The sequence below is a fragment of the Neofelis nebulosa genome, chromosome 11 (genome assembly GCF_028018385.1).
Source record: "Neofelis nebulosa isolate mNeoNeb1 chromosome 11, mNeoNeb1.pri, whole genome shotgun sequence".
NCBI lineage: Eukaryota > Metazoa > Chordata > Mammalia > Carnivora > Felidae > Neofelis > Neofelis nebulosa.
In genome coordinates, this window is record NC_080792.1 from 50,154,970 (window position 1) to 50,168,159 (window position 13,190).

General features: G+C 37.6%; 1 long non-coding RNA gene across 1 annotated transcript; it reads left to right on the top strand.

The window, feature by feature from the left end:
- Positions 1-1,773: 1,773 nt before the first annotated feature.
- Positions 1,774-9,515, top strand: LOC131490298 (uncharacterized). The gene is made up of 3 exons (XR_009251030.1): positions 1,774-1,984; positions 2,667-2,838; positions 8,333-9,515. It is a non-coding gene; the product is annotated as an uncharacterized LOC131490298 (long non-coding RNA).
- The last annotated feature ends 3,675 nt before the right edge of the window (positions 9,516-13,190 follow it).

Below are 13,190 nucleotides of genomic sequence, written 5' to 3' on the forward strand. Positions count from 1 at the left end.
TTTGGTTTTTTTAACGTTTATTCATTTTTGAGACAGAGAGAGACAGAGCATGAACGGTGGAGGGTCAGAGAGAGAGGGAGACAGAATCTGAAACAGGCTCCGGGCGAACTGTTGTGGTTCTAATGTTCCTGCCTCCATCCCAAAGTCCTCCAAAGAAAGTCAGAATAGCTAACCTGCAACCACCTCCAAGAGGAAAAAGCTTAGAAGCATCTGTTCAGAATTCAAAATAGCTCACTCAAAAGTGAGAGCTGGCTGAACCACCATCATATTCACCAGCCATGTTAGGAAGGCTGGGTATTTTGGAGAAGGGTCATATGATTCCACAGTTCCTGAAAACTCTCCATCATGGCCAAATATGCAGCAAAAAGGATCCATCAATTAGTTACTGCTGTCAATTCATTAGAATAGCATATTGTTTTTCTGAAAACAGTACGATAGTGTTGAAAAAAATTCCTGGGGTGCCTGGGTGTCTCATTCGGTTAGGAGTCTGACTCTTGATTTCAGCTCAGGTCATGATCTCACGGTTGTGAGATTGAACCCTGTGTGGAGTTCTGCACTGGGCATGGGGCCTGCTTGAAATTCTTGCTCTCCCTCTCCCTCTGCCTCTCCCCTGCTCATGCTCTGTTTCTGTCTCTCAAAAATAAATAAATATTTTTTAAAAAGAACACAAGAATGAAAATGAGTATGAATGCCATTTATGAAATATTTTTAACAAAAAATTAAACTTGAAGCATAACTGGATCAAAAACAGGAAATTCAGGGGACAGAGACATGTTAAAGGACAGATGAGACGCAAACAGGAAAATGCAGTCAGGAGACTTTATAAACTGCAAAGAAAAAGCCAAAATGAAGTAAGAAAACATTAAGCAACTGCAAATATACCATTTATGAGGCAATTGGAGAAATTGAACCCTGCCCGGATATTTGATAGTTCTTTTTTTTTTTTTTAACATGAGAATGATATTACGGTTATATTTTTAAAATAGCCCTTATCTTTCAGAAATACATACTGAAATATTTATAGATGAAATACCTCAGATTTGCTTTGAAATAATTCAGTGGGTCATAGTGGGGGGAAGGGTGGGGAGATGGGTCGTAGCACAGGTGAAAGAAATTTGTCCGGAAGTTGGTAACTTTTGAAGGTGGGTAATAATTATATGGGGGTTCAATGTGCTATTCTATTTTGCTGATGTCTGAAAGGTATTGCCATAGTGAAATGGCATATAATTCCACTGGTGGGTTCCTATTCTAGGGCAAATATAATTAATCAACTTTTACCAAACCACTTCAAAATCCTCTTAAGAGCTCAGTGCAGCAATACACCGAAAAGTATTAAGCAAGCAGATATCGAACACACCCCTGGTTTCTACAGATGCCTCATTCCTTACAGCTCAGGCGATGAACTGTCTCAACCAACTTGTTCTACTATAAGCTCATGTGCTCTTTGACACATATTTGAAGGCTGGCAAAACTTGATTTAAACCTTTAATAGTACACACAAAGAATCATTATCTTAATGGTTCATCTTATCCCTACCAAGGTAGCTGAACAAACAAGATGGGCAGGAATAATATTATAGCACAGAGGTTAAGTGCTCTTTTCTTAGAACTCATTGGGGCACCTGGCTGGCTCAGTCAGTAGAGCATGAGACTCTTGACCTTGCGCTTGTAAGTTTGAGCCCTGCGTTGGGTATAGAGATTGCTTAAAAATAAAATCTTAACAAAAAGAAAAACAAAAAAGAACCCACTGGCATTTGGCAACAGATAATAGAAAAATCAGCTTCCTAAAGTTTATTCAAAAGAAGTATTTTTTTCTTGCAGAACAAAACGTTCAGAGAAAGACAAGTTGCTGGCATTGGCTCAACACATCAAGAATGTCAGGGTCTAGGTTTCTTGGACTTTTCCTCGTTGATAAAACATAGCTGCTACATCTCCAGTCCTCTCATCTGTGATCCAGGGAGGAAGGCCAGGTACAGGATGGGCAGGTAAATAAAGCTTTGAAAGATAGACATATTTCTATTTCCAACAAAATTGGGTTCTGTTGATAAGAGCAGAGAACGGATATTGTGTGGGAGACTAGCAGTGTATGCTACAGAATCCATTTAACCTGAGGTCTCCAAAATTTTATATTTTCTATGTTCTGGCTCATAATTGACCTCAATATATCTTAAATATATTTTTAAATGTTTATTTATGTATTTTGAGAGAGAGGGTGAGCCAGCAAGCAAGCGGAGGAGGGGCAGAGAGAGGGCGAGAGAATCCCAAGCAGGCTCTGTGCCACCAGCAGAGAGCCCACCATGGGGCTCAATCTCTCGAATGGTGAGATCATGACCTCAGTTGAAATCAACCTGAGTTGAAATCGTTAGATGCTAACGAGCCACGCAGGCCCCCCAATCCATCATTAAGTAAAGCACAAACCTACATAGACAGATAGATGTATGTATGCATGTATGTCACAAATATGCATCAGGAATTTGTGACCAAATTTATTTATTAGGATCCTATCTATATATTTTGATGTTTTGGGGTTTCAAAAGTGTCATCTCTGGGTTTTGAATCAAATTGATTAAGACAGGTGGAGTCACATTATCTACTTTGTTAGTGGTAAACTACATCAAAGAACAGTTTGGATTGGAAGATAAACTGGAATGCCTTTCTTCTTTCAAGGTACACTTTAGGACAGGTTTACGGGAAAAATTAAATGCACAGAGCACACTTACCCAATTTGTGAATCATACGCAAAACAGAAAGCCACATGGTGTGGAGAACCTCCATGCCTGCCTTTTAGCAGATGTTCCTGGGGAATGCCAATACAACCCAGGATTCCTTGGAAAGTGGAGTAAGCAAAATGACCAAAGCTCTGTGACCCTTAATATTTTATTAGCTCTGTTCTATTTTATGGGCTCAGGCAGGAATGTGGAAAGAGACAGACATGTTGCCCCTGTGTGAAAGATAACTTTTAGGTTAACAATTTTCATGAATGTCCCGAGAGTTGTCATTTTATGAGAATATTTAGTAAAGATTAGGAACCTGTGATAAAAGTATGAATGGGAAACACAAGCATATTATTTCTTACTGAAATATAATCCACAATAAATCCAAAATAAATAATCATCCAGAAAGACCTTGGTCTAAATAAACATGCTTCTCACTGAAGTACAATATGTTCTTAGCAGAATGTTTGCTTTTTCTCGGTTGGTTGCCAACAAAGCATCTACACACAGAGATTGTCAATGTTACACAAAAAATGTGTAAATATACATAGAAGATACTCTGAAAGGGAAGATTGCAGTTTAGTGGGTGGAAGAAACTAGATCAGAGGTGAAGGTGACTGTGGTAAGATGTAGATAAGCAAGTGACAGAAGATGATCAAGATAGAAGATGTAAAGAATTGGTCCCTGTGATGGTTAATTTTACGTGTCAACTTGAATGGGTCACGGGATGAACATTATTTCTGGGTGTATCTATGAAGGTGTTTTTTTTTTTGATGAGATTAGCAACTGACTAAAGCAGATTGCTCAGCCCAATTTGTGTGGACATCACCCAAGCCATTGGGGGCCTGAAAAGAAGGTGGGGGAAGCCAGAATTTACTCTTTCAGATTGGGCTAAACATAGGTCTTCTGCCCTCAGACTGGAACTTACACCACCGCTTTCCCAGTTCCCCAGCCTTTGGATTTGGGCTCGCACCAGTGGTTCTCAGAATTTTGGGTTCAGATTGTAACTACACCACTGGCTTTCTTGGGTCTCCAGCTTGCAGGCGGCTGTTGTTAGAACTTCTCAGCCTCCATAACTGTGTGAGCCAATTCAGTAAAATAAATCCCTTTTTATGTGTATCTCCTATTGGTTCTGTTTCTTTGGAAAATCCTAATAAGGTTCCCCCAAAAGTTTATTGGTTTCCTTTAACCTGCAAGCACATGAATAGCCCAATTCCTCACATGATGTACATCATTGCCAGCAAGAAGAAACAAAAACAATCATCAAATGCTTTAATTATGAAGTTATTGGGGGAACACAATAAAGACAAATGCCAGGCCCCTGGCTCACATCTTAAACTGCAGAGTAGAACCCAGATTCAGATTATGCAGAACTATAGATCAGTCTGACAATGGAAACAAAATATCCTCATTGAAATTGCAAAATCTCCTCCCTGACTTAAAGCTCTTGGGTACCGCAGGGTGGGGGTGGGGGTGCGGAAGGTAGCTGCTGAATGACCATTAAACTGCCCATGGATCAAGACACAAAGAAATCTGAAGCTCGTCTTAGAAATCCTTGTCAGTTGCCTTCCTATATTTTATTTTTACTTTGGTTTCTAGAATGAAAACATTTCCTTTTTGTGGAAAGGCTGTTTTGTTGTTGTTGTTTTGGGTTTTGTTTTGTTTTGTTTTTTCCCCAGATGAATGAAATTAACCTAAGAGGTTCCCCAGAGTGAAAGGCTCAGGGACAGCCCTCTCCCTCAAATGCCCAGCTTTGTCACTATGAAGACTGTTTGTAGTGAACAGCCAGTCGACAAGAGGCAATTATTATGAGACTATGGCAGTGATTTGGAACACGAGCTTACAGGGAGGTCTTTGTTCTTGAAAACATACAGCTTGTTGAAATTGTATTTCAGTCATCAAGATACTGGAGGTCTTCTCACGTCCTCTCCCAGGGACAGGCCTACCTAGTGTGGTCTTCACTGGAGTCCTCTTGAGGTAGATGTAGGTAAAAAGCTAATTGATGTTTAATTTTCTTGAGCCTCATTTTATGCAGGTGGAAATGTCTTACAGTGACTTTAATATGATTGTCATGTTTTAAAATGTAGCAATGTTCTTGGAGAGAAAAATTGCCATTCAAAGCCGGCAGGTAGTGTTTAGTCTCTTTAATTTGGCACAGTATGAATACTGTGTCTCCCATTGTTATGGCAACACAGGATAAAAAATTAAGATATTAATATTAAAAATAATAATTATCCAAGGATCTTAAGTGCTGGTGATGCTGTGGAAATTGGAAAGTGTTTTTTAAATGCCGACTGACATTTATTGTTATTTTTAAGTTAATTTATTTATTTTGTGAGAGAGAAAGCAAGAGTGAGCATGGGGATCAAGCAGAGAGATAGGGAGAGAGAGAATCCCAAGCAGGTTCCAGCTGTCACGACCCAGAACTCAGTCCCATGAAATGTGAGATCGTGACCTGAGCCGAAATCAAGCTCTTAACCAACCAAGCCACCCAGGCACCCCAGAAAAAATTAGAACTTTTATACATTTTATATGTTGTTGATGGGAATGTCAAATGTTACAGCCACTTTGGAAAATAGTCTAGCGGTTTCTCAAAATGTTAAACATAATTACGATACAATCCAATAGTTCCATTCCTAGGTTTATACACAAGAAAGTTGAAAACATGTTCACAGAAACTTGGACATGAATGTTCATAGCAGTATTACTCCTAACAGCCCAAAACAGAAATAACCAAAATGTTTGTCAACTGATGAACTATAAAGAAAATGTATATTCATATCATGGGATATTATTCAGCAATAAAAATAAATGAAGTGCTGACACATGCTACAACTTGGATGAACCTTGAAAATATGATGCCAAGTCAAAGAAGTCAGTCCCAAAGGACCAGACATTATTATTCCATTTATACAAAACGTCCAGAATAGGCAAATTTAGAGAGACAAAAAGCAGATTGGTGGTTACCAAGGTTAGAGGTGGACAAGGGGAGACTGGAGGCTTGATAGGTAAGGAGATGGGATTTTTTTTTTTTTTTGGGGGGGGGGAGTGGGTAATGAAATGCAGTGATGGATGCACAGCCCTGTAAATAAACTAAAAGTCACTGAATTGCAAACTTTCAATGGGTAAATTGTATGATATGTGAATTACATCTCCATAAAGCTGTTTATTAAAAGAACAGCCAGGGGTGCCTGGGTGGCTCAGCTGGTTGAGAGTTCGACTCCTGATTTTAGCTCAGGTCATGATCCCAAGGTCGTGGTATCAAGTCCTGCATCAGGCTCTGGGATTGAGCCCGTGTCAGGCTCCACGCAGAGCATAAAGCCTGCTTAATATTCTTGCCACGCATGCATGCTCTTGAAAGAAAGAAAGAAAGAAAGAAAGAAAGAAAGAAAGAAAGAAAGAAAGAAAGAAAGAAAGAAAGAAAGAAAGAAAGAAAGAAAGAAAGAAAGAAAGAAAGAAAGAAAGAAAGAAAGAAAGAAAGAAAGAAAGAAAGAAAGAAAGAAAGAAAGAAAGAAAGAAAGAAAGAAAGAAAGAAAGAAAGAAAGAAAGAAAGAAAGAAAGAAAGAAAGAAAGAAAAGAAAAGAAAACCCAAATGTAACAATTCAAGCATATTCAAAGACTTAAAAATAAAAGTTTCAGAAAACATAAGGCTTAGCATCTAATGGAAAAGGTTACCGTAAAATTACTTAGAATCATCTATTCTGGTATATTATCTTGAATTACAAAGTATGTTCCACCACTGACATAAATGTAATTTTTATACACCCAGTCAACTAATTTAGTTATCAACTGCAACAAGTTATCCCCAGAAAGAAATACTACTTAGAGGTCCACATTCTATGGGTTTTTATTGTCATTCATCCATAGATCCCCAGTGCGAATTCTCAAATGGCATTTCCCCACATTCTTCAGGAATGTGACTTCTAACATTTAATAAAAAATAACCATATTCAAACACAATTTCCAAATACTGCAAACATCTTGTTGTCATTCTGTACTTCAAGAGACAGGTCAATACTGACCTTGGTACACTTTCAACTTAACTGAAATGAAAGGTATTGTCTTTTGCTTTTCTGTTGCTAAAACAGGCAGCCAGAGGTAGCAAAGTGGGTAAAACTTGGAAGGTAGAGGCATTAAGAGGATGACAGCATAGGTTGCCTCCGAATAGATGATCTGTTTGGCCCAGGAAGTGAAGAAATGAGAACTGGCCAGAAACCTACAAATGCAGACCTTTTGAACAACTCAGAGCAGAGGGTTTTACTGGTTTCCATACCTGTCACCCAAACTCCCCTGCTTGCACTCTCTTTCAAAATAAACATTTCAAAAAATGCATAAATACTAATATGAACCATATGAAAGTGATGTTTTTATGGGTCAAGACAATTAAGTATTGGCAATTTCCTATGTTTCAACCTAAGTCACCCATCACGCAGGTTAAGAAACAGAACATTACCCAGTTAAAACTATCACACTCCCCTCCTTCCTTCCATTTGAGGTGATTGCTCCCTTGAACTTGTCGATCATTCTCGTGCATTTTTTTGTGTGCACATTTCTAAAACTTCACCACTTGTCAGCATCCTTAAAGGTTTATATGCCTCTTATATGGTGACATCAAGCTATATGTATTCTGCTACTTGCATTCTTTGCTCATTTTCATTGATGTATTTTACTATACACATGAACAATTTAACAACTTTCTCTGTTGGACATTTAGTTAGCGATTTTACTATTACAAAGAACACTATCACTTTCCTGAATATATCCCCTTGGGTGAATCAGCAGCACATTTTAAATTTTGCATTCTCTGATTCTAGGAATGTTAGGCATTTCCCCCTACATTTTACTGAACTTTCCTCTTATGTGAATTGGCTACATTCTTTACTTTTCTATTGGACTGTCTCCCTTACTAATTTCAAGGAGGATTTTATAGATATTAATCCTTTATTGGTCATATGCTTTGCAAATATATTTTCCCAGTCAGTGGACTGCCGAAACACTTTTACAACAGCTTTATAATATATCTCAGTGGTTGGCAAACTACAGCCTGTGAGCCAAATCCAGCCCTCTGCCCATTTTTCGTAAAGTTTTGTTGGAACACAACCATGCCCATTCATTCACCTATTGCCTATAGCTGTATAGTTGAGACAGACCATATGGCCCTCAAAGCCTAGAATGTTAACTATCTGGCCCTTTACAGATAAAGTTCAGTAACTCCTGGTCTATTTCTTCAAGTAATTTACTTAATTGTTCCTCTAATTTTATACATACAGGGCTTCCTTTTCAATTAAAAAATTAATATGATGAACATCTTTATGACTAAATGTCAACTTTTTTTCCTTGGAGCTTTCAAATGGAATCCTGGATCAAAGTCAGAAAGAAAATGTAAGGCTTCTGAGATAACTTCACGACTTGCTTAAAGTTTTTCAGTTTCCTTCCCATGACTATTAGACACACTCTTCTATTTTCCCAGCAATGAGCACTATTACAAAATTATTTGATCAAAAATGAAATCTGGCTGAAAATTACATGAGTACCAAGATAATTTCCTCTTATTTAATATTTTATATTTGGTATCTCATAAGGTTAAGTTCTCCCATTCTTTCCATTTTTCCCCCCTAGAAAAATGATGTATCTCCTACAGCCTCTTCATTCTTCAAAATGAACATGAGAATCAATACACCAATCAAGAACAAAGGTTCTTGGACAGACTTGCATCTAAATTCCAACTCTACTATTAAAAACCATGGTACTTTAACCTAAATGTAAGACAGGAAGCCATCAAAATCCTCGAGGAGAAAGCAGGAAAAAACCTCTTTGATCTTGGCCGCAGCAACTTCTTACTCAACACGTCTCCAGAGGCAAGAGAAACAAAAGCAAAAATGAACTATTGGGACCTTACCAAAATAGAGCTTCTGCACAGCAAAGGAAACAATCAGCAAAACTAAAAGGCAACCGATGGAATGGTAGAGATATTTGCAAACGACCTATCAGATAAAGGGTTAATATCCAAAATCTACAGAGAACTTATCAAACTCAACACCCAAAAAACAAATAATCCAGTCAAGAAATGGGCAGAAATGGACATCAATAGACACTTCTCCAAAGAACACATCCAGATGGCCAACCAACACATGAAAAAATGCTCCACATCACTCATCATCAGGGAAATACAAATCAAAACCACAATGAGATATCACCTCACACCTGTCAGAATGGCTAACATTAACAACTCAGGCAACAACAGATGCTGGTAAAGATGTGGAGAAAGACTATCTCTTTTGCACTGCTGGTGGGAATGCAAATAGGTGCAGCCACTGTGGCAAACAGTATAGAGGTTCCTCAAAAAACTAAAAACAGAACTACCCTACGACCCAGCAATTGCACTACTAGGTATTTATCCAAGGGATACAGGTATGTTGTTTTGAAGGGACACATGCACCCCAATGATAGCAGCACTATCAACAATAGCCAAAGTATGGAAAGACCCCAAATGTCCATTGATGGATGAATGGATAAAGAAGATGTGGTATATATATACAATGGAGTATTACTCAGCAATCAAAAAGAATGAAATCTTGCCATTTGCAACTACGTGGATGGAACTAGAGGGTATTCTGCTAAGCAAAATTAGAGAAAGACAAATATCGTATGACCTTACTTATATGAGGACTTTAAGACCTGTAACACATGAACACAAGGGAAGGGAAGCAAAAAGAATATAAAAACAGGGAGGGAGACAAAACATAAGAGACTCTTAAATATGGAGAATAGAGGGTTACTGGAGGGGTTGTGGGAGGGGGATGACCTAATGGGTAAGGGGCATTGCCTAATGGGTAAGGGGCATTAAGGAATCTACTCCTGAAATCACTGTTGCACTATTTGCTAAATTGGATGTAAATTAAAAAACAAACAACAAAAAACAAACAACAAAACCCATGCGACTTTAAAATTGTTTAAAAACTAAGACCTAACACATTTCTTTCTGAAAACAGCAAACACTGTCTGCTACATAGAATTGATCTGAAGGTTAAAAGAAGTAACATGTAAAGGGCTTAGCATAGAACCTCACAGATTAAGCACTCTGGTATTTGACAAATAATAGTACTGTCCACTAAAAAAATTCCTTTGTGACAACTGCATTAGATCTATAAAACAGTAAGAAAAATCTGGCACAGAATTAGCATTAAGTATGTATCAGTTGATACACTATCAATAAAGAGGTTATTTAAAATTCACCACGATAGGGGCACCTGGCTGGCTCAGTCAATAAAGCATGCGACTCTTTATCTCAGGGTTAATTTGAGCCCTATGTTGGGTGTAGGGATTACTTAAAAATAAAATCTTAAAAAAGTCATCAGGACAATTGCATTAAACTTATAAATTAGGGAATTCACATCTTTACACTGGCTTTCCTACCCTGAAATATGGCACTAGTTTTGGTTTTGACTCAGGAATTTTCTAAAAAACTAGAATGGAATGCTGTCCCCGTTCCCAAGCCCTTAAAGGGGAAAACGTTCTAGAAAACATGGAAAAATTTTAAAGACAAAGTGGTCATAGTAACTCATGGGTTCTACTTGTCTTACACATCACACTATAATTTCTGTAGTTCATCAAATATAAAACATCTATTTTTAGTTGCACTTGTTATTTTACAAGGAAAAAAAAAAACTTGATTTACGTTTGATACCAAACCTGAATTTACACCATGTAAGAAACATTTCAATTTCAGAAATAGTAAAACACACCTAATGATACACAAAATACTTTGGTATAATCTTAACAAAATGCTCTAAGTATGGTCAATCCTCATTATTCACGGGTTCTGTATTGGGGAAGTCACTTGCTAAAATTTATTTGTAACTCCAAAATTAATACTTATGGTGCTTTCCTGGTCATGCATGAACATGCATAGAGGAGCAAAACATTTTGTCACCTGAAATGAGTGTTCCCAGGTGAGGGTGAACAAAGCAATACTCTGCCTGGTTTCAATTCTTACTGTAAACAAATGTCCTTTTCATGGTCTGTGTAGTGCCACATTTTTTCTATTCTGTAATTTTGTTTAAAAGCCCCTAAGTTAGTACTCTTGTCTCCTAAGCACAAGGCTGTGATTTGGGGCCCCTAGCTGGCTCAGTCGGTATAGCATGTAACTACATCTCGGGGTTGTGAGTTGAAGTCCCACATCAGACATAGAGTTTTGCCTTTTGGAGGACACGTGTTAGAAGAGTTTTCTTCAGGCATGAGTTACGATGCTGTTGGTCATGAATTCAATGTAAGGGAAACAATATATATTAAATACAGAGTCTTTAAATAGATACACACATAAACCAAGGTTATGTACTAATCCTTTCATGAAAATGTGTCACAAAGAAACCTAGCCCTGCATTTTCCCTAGAAGCAATGGTCAGTATTCACTATTTCAGTTCTTCACAACTTTATTATAACAGAACTACTGTAATAAGAATCAACTGCATCTAGAAACTTTGGTGTTATTTTTCTAAAATGAATCACTAACATACTAACTTTATCCATGATATATGAAATAAAACTTTAAACATTTACTGAAAAACGTGTTCAGAAAAATAGCACACTACCATGTTCCTAGACAGAAACTAGTAAATATTCCCATGAGAATTTTCACATTACATAACAAGGACCAGTATCAGGCATCCTTTTTTTTTTTCCCTTATAAAGTTTTTATTTTGAGAGACACACAGAAAGAGAAAGAGAGAGCATGAGCAAACGGGAGGGGCAGAGAAAGAGAGAGAATCCCAAGCAGGCTCCATGCTGTCAGTGAGGAGCCAGACGTGGGGCTCAATAACATGAACCAGGAGAACCAGAGTCAAAGTCAAAAGTTGGGACACCCAACTGAGCCACCCAGGCACCCCCAGACATTCTTTTCTGTTGCTATTTTAATTGGAGTATCTCTGGAAAATGTCTGCTATTGACTTAAGAATTTCTTCATCATGTTAAAGAATTATCTTTTAATTTGTTTTCAGGAACAACTGCTGTTAAGTATTATTCTGATATGTTATAGAGAATTATGTGGATTTTGTTTGCTGTCTATATTGATACATTTCTCTTTTTTAAGGGTGGGGGTGGGGGGAAGATGGGTAGAGGGAGAGAGAGAATCCCAAGCAGGGATGAGGGGCTCAGTCCCATGACCCTGGGACCATGATCTGAGCCAAAGTCATGAGCCAGACACGCTATGGACTGAGCCACCCAGGCACCCCTGTTATCAATACATTTCAAAACACTGAGCTATCCTGCATAACCCAACATAATCATAATAGATTAAAACATGCTATGAAATTTAATTTTCTATTATTTCACTTATGGTTTTCTAAACTCATAATACATTTCATTAAGAAAACTTTCACATATAAAACCTTAAGCTTTAAGAGACCATTTATGTGCAAAATGCAGAAACACTAAGATCCTATATACTGTCTTGGGGAAAAGGATCAAGGGAAGCGTATCACAGTCTGGTCTGTTTTCTATTCACTGCAGTGCTTCCTTTATAGCTAATAATGGCAATCAGTTCAAACAGCTTTTTCTTCAATTTCTCTTCACATAAAAATGAAACAATGACCTCTAGTGGAATAAACTCAATCTACACCAACTGTACTTTAGTCTTACATTTACATATCCAACTGTACTTTAGTCTTACATTTACATATTTTTTGATTGATTCATACCGTAAACACCTAAATGTTAATATTTCCACAAAAAAAGTTTAAAATCTTTTGTTACTTTGGCATTTGACTTAAAATCAAAATGAACTTTCTATATAAACTGCTTTTAAAACAGATCAGGTTTTGTGAAGTACTCTATCACCAGAGCATTCACAATTTGTAATTACCTACTGATATTTAACTCTGCTTCCCTTTTAGCCTAAAGCTCCATGAGGGCAGGAGTCAACTCATGTTTATTCACGTGTGCAAAGTCTGCTCTGACTGCCCATTTTAAAATCTGCTCTCCACCATACAGTATCATTGGGCTCCCTTGCCTTCTATGTGGGGTTCAATAGGAGCACCACAGATCAAAGATGGAAAATCACTGAGACACACACAAAACACACAAATGCACTTCTCTCTCCCTCAATGTGAATAACCCTCTAATGGGACCTATACCTTCTTTTTAGATAATCTGTGCAGAAAATTTCCTTCACATTTAGAAAATAAAACAAAACCCCATGTGCATGATTAAATGTAAATACAGATTTAGTCCCCCCACCCCCAATTCTCAGGTGTTTTCCTTAGCATGAGAACAAATGGTAGGAAGCTCTACAAGGAACCGCATACACTGTGACATATTTTTCTCTAAGCTTAACCAATTGCAACAATTGGAAAAAACTCAATTTTGTTGTCAAATAAAGTAGGTCTCTTTCTTTTTGTTCTTTAAGGACTTGTAAAAGTACTTGATAAAGGAGCCACCAACAGGTACACTTCACATTAACAGGTTTTGACACTGCTTACAA